The sequence below is a fragment of the Rissa tridactyla genome, chromosome 4, assembly GCF_028500815.1.
Source record: "Rissa tridactyla isolate bRisTri1 chromosome 4, bRisTri1.patW.cur.20221130, whole genome shotgun sequence".
Classification (NCBI taxonomy): Eukaryota; Metazoa; Chordata; class Aves; order Charadriiformes; family Laridae; genus Rissa; species Rissa tridactyla.
This window is the reverse complement of record NC_071469.1, coordinates 89,062,285-89,072,528: the sequence shown is the minus strand read 5'-3', so window position 1 is coordinate 89,072,528 and position 10,244 is coordinate 89,062,285.

The following is a 10,244-nucleotide window of genomic DNA, read 5'->3' as shown; positions in this document are numbered from 1 at the left end:
TAAAGGAAGAAATCCAGCTAATCTGCTGTAATGCGTTTACGGTACATCTGCTGAATAAAAGACACCTGCCGCAGCCCTGCGACGCGTTTCCACGGGTAGTAACAGCAGCTCCGCTCTGAGCGCGGAGGGCCGACCACGAAACGTCACCCGCGTTCATTCTTTTCGGAAGAGCGTTTGATAATTGCCAAGCAATATTCAAATGAATTATACTTGCATGAAAAGCAGACTCTGGGGCAGCCAGTTCAAGGAGCTAAAACGCTAATTTAGCAAGCCACTTCATTCCAGACTTTCCGTAATCTGGTACTCATTTTTAATTAGTAAATTGCATTAAAAACAATGATCCTGCCACGCTGCCAGAGGCTGAGCCTGAACTGTGTTGACATGTGATTCTGATTTAGCTTCTGAGCAGGAGGTTTTACACCTTCATCATTTTATCTGCAGCACTTGGTGTTCCTTTGAAAGTCTAGGCAGTGGAAATGCGGCTGATGAGATTAATGGGACAAGTAAACCCGATAAGAACCAAGAGTTAAAAAAAAAAAAAAAAGCCACCAGAACACAGGGAAAAGCTCCCCGCTGTTCCTCTCAATTATCAGCTTTAATTCCTTTATTAATAAGCATGAAAATAATTCCTAGCTTATTACCGCCGCGTTCCAAATCTTTTTAATGACGGATGGTTCGTAAGTAGGGAATGAAAAAATATGCCCAGCAGTGTTAAATTTGACACCATTGGGCTTCCCAATGATTTATCGTGTCATTGTCTTACGTTCACAGGATGATCATAGGTTTTGAAAAATTAAATAGTAATAACATAAAGGATTACATCTGAATTCTTTAGCCCAGGATCTTAAAATTGTCTCAATCGTCCTTTAACTCACACCACAGGAAAGATTCATTAGGCCTTTCCCGTGCCTCCCTCCCAAAAATTAGTATTTCAGGAAAATAACATGAAGTCATGTTTGGTTTTTCTCTACTTACTTATACTAATTTGGGGGAGAAAAAACCCAGACCCACAGAACTGTTCAAACAGAATTTAAAACTACATCCTTTTGAATTATTTTTTAGTAATTTCTATCTGTCATAACGAAAATTTTCTGAGGAATTAACACTTGGTTTCGCTGTTGTTAAATAAAACCAGCAAGCAGTAAGAACTTTTTTTTTTTTTTACAATAATATGCAAAGTCTTTGCATTTTTAAACTATTGTGAAACTATCAGAACTAATAAACTAAATTGGTTTAAACCTGACTACACATTCAGTCAGTTTGGGATATGTCTTTGTGGCATACATGGAGAACACGAGTATTTGCAGTAATTTAGCTTCTGCTGTACTTTACACAATAGGGATGCCTTAGTAGAGTTTGACTTCCCCTCTTCTGGTAATTTTAGTTGCCTAACTTCTCCTTATCATAAACTTGTGTAATACTCTTGCTTTTTGGCTTTTTCAGGCCTCTTCTCCCGCAACCTTGGTAACATTTCACGGAACAAAAAAAGCCCCGACTCCTTTCTTCACTGGTGATTGTAGGCAACGTAGTTCACGTCACCAAGTTGAACACAGAGATTCCACAAAGTTAGTACACCAAAGACTGGCATGAAAAATGAGAAAATCCTGTGATAAGAAAGAAAAAAACCACAAAACAACACAATAAGCTTTGGACTAGCCAGGTCAAGGCAAGATGAGATGCAGATGAACACACATATAAACTGACTGGCACAGTGAGAACACAGTTCAGAAATTTCAGTTGAGTTCAGCTCTGGTCATCATCAGGTAAAGCCTGATGGTTCTTTAGCCTTGCAAGAGAATGAGAAAACTGTATGGGCGTGTGGATGGTGGAGACAAGGGTAGAAAGAGACTTGATATAAATGCACACCCACTGTAAATCATTTCCCAGGCGATCCTTGTGGAGTAGAGTGGAAGAAAGCCATTGAGAGGCTTTTAAAAAATTTTTTTTTTAAAAAATCAGAATTAAATGGTACTTAAATCATCAAAAGATCAACTCACCTGCAATTTCCCCCAGACACCTCAAGTTCTGTCACACACAGGGCACCTCAGCCTTGCTTCTGCTGAGCGCTGCCACCATGTAAACTCCACCAGCGTCCACAACAAAGGTTATTTCTCACTTTTGTTCTCTTGACCATTCCCAACACCTCTTGCTGAATCTACCATGGGAAGCCTGCTGCTGCTGCTGCTTTCTTTTTACTCTCGTGCTCACTTGCCAAGGGTGAAGCTGTGGGAACTCTTAGCCGCATCTTTCACTTTTGAGGCGGGTCTTCCTCATCTGATGAATTTCAGACAGACATGGTAAACGAAAGTTGCAAGCCCTGAAATTTAACAAACACACACACAGACATTCCCTCAAATAGCCTGCAGCCTTGTGCATCCTTCTGTGATGTGGAAACTGTGGTGAGAGTTGAAAATGGGAAGCACCAGACCCCATTTGTAAAAGGAAGTTCTTTTGGTTTTGCCTACTGTAAATATTTGTGCACAGCAAACACTTAAATCCTTGGAAGCGAGGAAGTAGTACCACACATAGGGAAACTATGGCTTAATATATGCAGTGGTAGGCATCCATACACCACCCCCTCTCTATCTTAATTTAGTTCACAAAATTTTGAACATGTAAGTTTAGAAGTCTAATCTGTCTGTTTGTTTATAGTGCTGTATCAAGGACATTATCCAAGGCTCTTTACTAAATAACACTGTTGATAACAAAGCTGATGATAAAGAAATCATTAGTACTGACCTAGGTAGCCCCTTTAAAGAAATATCTATTATCTTTTCACTGGAAAAGAATGTTTTTATGACAAGACAATTTTGAAGGTGCCAGCAGGAATAGAGCAGTCATAATGTAAATTGTAGAGCTGTACAGTGTTGCTGTATTATGGGGTAAGAAATTCAGGTCTTACATTGCAATTGGTGTCGACTGACTTAGGAAATGGCCCTCGGGCATTGTTTTAATTCCTACGGATTCCTCTCCCTTTGCAGATTTAAATAGCATGGTCATAGGGTAAAAGTTTGTCCTAATAACATTGTCCTAATAACTTTTTGTCGACCCATCTCTGCATCTTCCAGCTGACATCAAAAATTTCAAAGACAGCCTCTGGTTCTGCCGAGGTAGCACTGAGTGACCCTGACATTTCTGCCGTGCCAAACCATCTTTAAAATCCACCTGATGCCTGAGAATTTCCAACACACCAAACAGAGACATTTGGTCCCCTCTTGTGTTAAGAATGAAATGATTTACACAAAAAAAAAAAAAAAAAAAAAAAAAAGCAAAAGCGAGGCAGGCAATGAGCTGGGAGCTTTTCTTCTGCTGCATTTATCAATTGTCTTGACTCCGGGTAATCTAGAGAAAGCAGATGCCGGGGACGCTGGGGAGCATTAGGCAGAACTACAATGGAACCATTAATAGGGAGGAGCGTCTGAGCGCTGGGGCTTATCCAAAGTGGCCACTGTCACATGGCCACTTTAACTTTCCAGAACAGGTTTATTTTTAGCAATGAGAATTGTAGGAAGATAAAATGGATGTAAAGGCGAAGTGCATTACGATTACATCAGCTTTCGGGATGAAGTTGTGACTCAGTATGTGAATCGGAAAGGTCAGCTTCTACTCTCATTTGTATCTGTGCAGCTCTTCTGAAGCTGACGAACTATGGAGGTGTTACATTAGAAAATCACCCCAGAGTTTAATAATCATATGTGACTACATGAATCCGACAATGGTATTTACTCTGACAGTTTGTAAGCCTTGCATGATACGCTTGTTTTTCATGCTTATCCTTTAAAAAATACCTTCCCACGCTGTTTCACATTAACGATTAACTCTGACTTTATTTATTTCCCCAAGAAAATATCTTAGTCACAGCTCAGAGAAGTGACAGATTAGAATTAGGTAATATGCCTGAGGTGTATATATATAAAATTAAGTATTCTGGTAAAGAACAATGGTATCTGTACCGAATATTACCTTCACCTAAGCAGGATGTGCAGCCTTTATCTATTAAGATGCAACTTGTGCCATTCAGAGAGTTGTGACAAGGGCATTTGACATCAGACAAAGATCAGTGAATAATTTCCAAAGGGCTGCACCTTCTGCTAAGCAGAGATGTGACCCTTGGAAAGGTCGCTTTGTGGTTGGTTTGGGGTTTGTGGGGTTTTGGTTTCGTTTGGTTTGGTTTTTTAAGTATCAGGATGCAAATGAAGATACAATATTAAGAAGAAAATAGAATTGTAGGAGTTCACCTCAGTGCATGACCTTGTGAATCTGCCTTACTGTATGATGGAGCTCACACACAATTTTATTAGTTAAGCATTAACCACCTCTGTTGACTCTAAGTGATTGGCTTAAGACTTCTGGAGACAGCATAAGTTAAAAAAAGCCCCAATTAAGACTACAGTGGAAAGGAAAAAAAAACCCAAACTGATACATCGCATTTTGTGGAGAAGATGATAAAGAGCTTTTAAAGTATTTTTCTTATATAAATAGTTCTGCTGTTTTTAAAAGGATTGAATGTTTTTAACAAGGATTAAGTAACAGCTAGCAGGACAGGGACTCTTTCAGTCCTAGAACTTTTAACATAGATTTTCATGCAAATATCTGAAGAAATGCACTTCAGGATGTCCCCAAATCCCATCTCCTGGTACAAGTGCTTGTGACTCAGTCTTCATGCCGTGTTACAAAATAACCACAAGACTTTCTAGCAACTGCAAATGGTCTCAGTAGGGCAAGTTCGTGATTTTAGAAACAAAAATATGCTCGTTGTATGCTTGATTTTTGTTTTTGTATTTTTTCATATTTAAAGATCTATTGGTCAGGCAGTGATTCATTGGAAGAGGTTATTCAGATTTCTTATATTGTAAGATCAGTTTGTGTCCTCATTTTTTAATGTGTTCTTTTCTTCACCTTTCTCAAAGTTTTTCTTTCTTTTTTCTCCTATTTGGTCATTTCACCTCTATTTTTCTCATATGCACTACTCTCTTCCTATTCATGTTTTTAAACTGCTGTATAGGCTCTCTCTTTCCTTGTGCCCCCTCCAGCACTCATTTTTTTGCTTTCCAAGCTGCCCGGTTCTGTCATTTCTCCCATTTGCCATTCTCGGCTGACTGTTCCCAGATGCCAGCCCACCATTAGGCTTCAGAGTCCTTCCCCACCAGCCAGCTTCCAGCCACCTCAGGCCAGCCGCCAGCTTCCGCATACAAAGGCTCTGCCATATCCATGCGAATCCCAGGACCCACGGGATAATTTGAGGTTGGGAGGGACCTCAGGAGCATCCCTGCAGGGTTCCACTGCCTGGGCAGCTCTCCCGAGGCCAATACAGTGTTTCCCCCTCACGAAGAGGCCCCACCATTTCCCCACAGGAACATGTTTCCCTTTTATCAGGTGCAAGGCCGAGGTAAACCCGATCCACTTGCCTGCTTACAGCTGCAAAAACAAGCCAAGAAATGGAAGGCAAGTGAAACTTCCAAGAATTACCGGTTTTTGCTTAGGCATGTTGCCATCTCTTGACAACAGTGTAGGTCAAGAAGCCAAGACCAGAAGAAATCAATCAAAATCAGAAGGCGAGTTAAGCACAGATGATGCCACAGCTTCAGAAAAGGAAGAGATTTCAACCCATTCTAGTAAGTCTTACTGTTGTCCTACAATGTGTGGCACTAATATGGAAATACATACCAACCTACACCATTTAAACATTCCAAGGTGAAACAAAGAACCCGCCGACAAAAAAGAACACTGTATGTGGAACCTGGAAGATGTGAAAAATCCAGTAGCTGTAAGGCATAAAGAGATTAACGGGCTTGATCCAAATGGCTCTGAATCTTTTACTTTAAGTCTTCACAAGTACTTCCACCTGTGAAAGATGCCACTCCCAAGGATACTCCAGACCCTTCTTGGAAGAATACAAAAGCTATTATCTCTCAGAAGATGCTCAGTGGTGCTTCAGCCGAGATTGCTTCCTGTAGGGTAGGTGAGATATTAAAGCAACAGAGCAGAGGGTGAAAAAGGAGCTGACGTCGCGAATGATAAAGCAAAGGGACAAAACTCAGAAATTAATGAATCGTCATTTATCTCAAGCCATGCAAAAGTCTCGTTCCTGCAAGAAGGTCCTGAGCAGTTACGCTGGCACGGTGCTCTTACACCAACAAAAGTATTGCAACTGCTTCTAATGCTATTGCTTTTAAAAAGAACAGTCGCCATGCCTCTACACAGATTCCACATGCGAACCAGAAACAACATACAAAACATGATGACATCCAGGGCTCTTCAACCAGTAACGTCAGGAAGAGGTATGTTGGGGTCAAGGAAGGAAACGAATCAAAAAACACAGGAGGTTCTGCTGCTTTCTGCACAACCTCCCTTAGCAGTCAGCCACGTGCCAGGAGCTGCGCTGCTGTCCAGACTGACCTAACATTTCTATTTTGTAATTTCATGCTCCTTTTAAAGCTTGTTATACTGCAAGAAAAAAAAAATAAAATTTCCTTGTGAGCAATGTGGATATCTGTAGTTTTTGTAGATGCTATTAATAGCATTATAAGCTGATGACCGCCAATTACTTTCAGGTAGGTTTAGATTCTTCCTGCCCGTAAGATAGATTCATTAGAGCCTTAAATAGCTTATTCTGGGGAGGAAGTGCAACCTCTTCATTTAGATTCACTCTGATGACTGTGGGAGCCTCACACGGTAATTAGGTATTTGATGATGCTGAGCACTGAAGCAATGCCTAACTTTAGGAACATTCTAAAATCCATGCCTACTCCACCAGGCATTTAATGATACTCTTAACTTAGACAGTGCTAAATCCTATTGAACTTCACAGACAAACATTCACATACAATTCCTTGCTAATTTGGCACCTAAAAGAAATGGAAGTGACCCGGAAAGCAGACAGTGGTGGGACTGACAGTTATTTACAATTATTTTTTCTTACAGGTTGTAAGTAGATTCATTTTTTAATCCTGTTAATGTGTTCTTTGCTTCTTTCTGTTTCATATGTATTCTGTGTTCTGATAGTCATTTATTCGTGTTTCGTCTCATACTAAATGAGGGACTTTTGGATCAAGTGTTCTTTTTGTTTAGCACAAAACCAAGTGAAATAGCAGTCTTTCCGTAGACACATGGGTAACTGCAATTCCGTTCAGCATTCAGGACAGAGATTCATTGCAGCTTACCCTTCCCCTCTTTTGATGCTTTAATAAAAATCTGTAATAGGGAAACCTAATACCAGTGCAAGGCTCCCAACAGCGTGTGTTTTCCACTTTAAAACAGATGGAGACATTCAATGTATTTTTGATTTATTTCTTTACTAATAAACATGTGCATAAATGTAGTTAGCATATCTTTCAGTAGAGCGGCACATCAGCTTGAGGCGCAGAGTGTGAGAGCTGTCGCACTGGAGCTCAGAACTGGGCCACCGTTTTTTCTGGCAGCAAATTTGATTTTTCAGGCGAGGGTAGGTGTGTACTGGGGCGAGGAGTGCCACCTACTGAACGGCCAACAAAGTAAGCACCCGCGCCAGAAACGGCACAAGGCAGGATTCCTGTCTTCTGCATTCCCTCAACTCTTCCTGAAGAACAAAAGCGAAACGTTTCAATCTGAAACAGCAGTAACTTTTTGTACCTGTTTGGCGTTTTGTTGCAAGTCAAGAGGGAAAGTTACAAAGAACCCATTAAAAAGTTATAAAGGTCTACTAAAAAGAGGTCATTACAGTTGATCCTATGTTCTATATATGCATCTTTTCTCTTTCACTACTCTGGATATCTGAAAATCTCAGCCAGTGACTCTCTGGAGTCAAGGTCTATCTTGGTGGTTAATTTCTGGAAACATAGGGATTTTTTGTTGTAGGAACTTGTCCTAACTGCTATTCAGTTCTGGTGCTATGCTTACACAAGAGCAGTATCGTTCTGACAGAACAGAGACACCCTCTAACACACCGTTTTCTTCCCTTCTTTGTACCTTTCCCCCTATGGTAACATATTTTCTAATCCTGTTTTTCATATTTAGATATAAAATGCAAGCTCTACAAAAGAGGCATCCTTCACAAATAGTCCCAGGATAAATAAATGCATATATACTTGTTTCAGTTCCATTTTCCACTAAATAGAAAATTCAAACATATACACATCTGTGAAACTAATAACCTTTTCCATAGTCTAGAAGGAGAGAAGATCGTCTCTGCCATTCAGACAACTGAAAATACTGCTGCTTCAGTGAACCGAAAAATGAACTGCATTACCAAGTAACAGTTAAGTAAAGCCAGACTTGTTCGTTACAGTAATTCTAAGTTGCAACCATTGCAGACAGGTAGTAAATTCCTCAGGACTACAGAAAAAATGTTTAAAGTTGCAGAGAAAACTATAACCTTTATTTACAAGTTTTCCAGTGTTTCATGCCAGGGAAGAATTTTGCTGAGGTTTTTGAAACTGTCAAATCAGACAGATTAGACAGAGGTTTTACTGCAACCTGATACAAGATAATATTTCTAAGAACCACGCTCGCAGATTATTGCTACAAGACCTGTAGCAGAAGACCAGAAAAGCTGCTAACTAAAGGCCTAGAACGTAAAGAAACGAATACACAACACTTAAACCATCATGAGGTTAATCGAGTTTTGTGCCCTTGAATACACTGGGTTCTTCTACCACAGGAAACAGCAGCTTCTTGTTTACGTGTAAATTCTCTCAAGAAAAAAGCCATTCCCGTTCAAGGAAAGGAAATAAACTTAAGGGCTAGATCAGCTAGAAGTGCTTCCTGTATTCGAGGTGCCAAAACAAAACAAGCGAAAAGGGAATTGTTGACAACAATGTGAAAATACAATGATGGAACACCTGAAAGTTTAATCAACGTTTTTCCCCTTTTGTTTTAAGTTCAAACTTCCAAAGGACTGATTCCAGAGGACTCGCTGTCAAATCCTGGAGCCAGAAAATCTTTAATTCCATTGTTTTGACAGAAAACAATCAGCTTGCCAGCATGCAATTTCTTTAAGTGAAGGAAATTAAGGAACTAAACACAAACTGGTCAGGGATGCTTTCACTGCCAGCAGAAGAACTAAGTGCCTTCTCAGCGACACAAACAAGAAGGTAGTTAAAAAATACATGAGGCTTCCCTTCTAAACAGCCATTATCTTCTTCTCAACCTGTTCTCAATCAAGAGTTAAAGTTTGTCCTGCCTTTTAGACTCTCTACCGTTTGTGAAAGTTTCGCGAGGATCAGTCTATCAAAGTATCCAACTGTTGTCCACGGGCCAAATCTGTTCTGAATAATGAAAAGCCTGAAATAACCCAGCCTCAACTGAGCAGAATCGTCCCTGCGATAGGAATAGGGCTATTACTGCTGAAAGGATCGTCAGCATCTTATACATTTGACTCTCTCATAATTTTAAATGCTCTGAACAGGAATTTAGTTTCTAGATACTCAGGAGATACTCCCCTCTGGAAACACCTTGTGTATTTTCGTACGACCCGGGCTGAACACTGCCTCGTGCAACCACTTACCTCAGAGTCCCTCGGGACTGAAAACAGCAGCCTGCCACATGCCAGAGAATGTTTCGTTTGCGTGTAATAGCACAGAAGAACTTCCAGCCAAGGAGCCTCTGCGCATTCACTTACTCTGAATCACACATACAGGATACGCAGGTAACAGTAGAAATGGCCATTTGATATCCTCCAACTAAAGTAAAACGGTGGGATCGTTACTAAGCCTGGGAACTGTACAGGAAGAAAAGAGACAAAGTGTGATCCATGCTCCAAATCGACCTACTCTAGCTTTGTTTTTTTTAAGAAATATTCATAGTGGCAAAAATTATTTTCTCAGCTATATATCGCAAAATGATGTAAGCTGTTAGAGAGAACTTCGTTTTCTAGTTGGATACTTTGAAAACTAATCATCATAATGCCGACGAATTTCTACTTGATGTTACTTATGACTCCAGACACCTTGACAATTACAGGAGGGGTGGATAGCGAGGTAGGGGACAAACGCAAAGTAATCCTTCTGTCAGGAGAGCCTGTTGGAGAAGAAGGGCATTCCGTGAGCTGAAACCGTAGAGATATTCCATTGTGCAAACAAGGTAATTAAAGATCAAATGTTGCACGCGGTGCTGAGAGGTTTGAGATGGAGCACCACTAGTGCAGCCAGCCTGGGGCTGCTGGTCAGAAGAATCCAGCCCCGCCGGCACGTACCCGATGCCGCACGAAACTCCACGCACAGGTTCACTTACAGCAGAGAACCTCTCGAAGGGATTTTTTTCAGGTT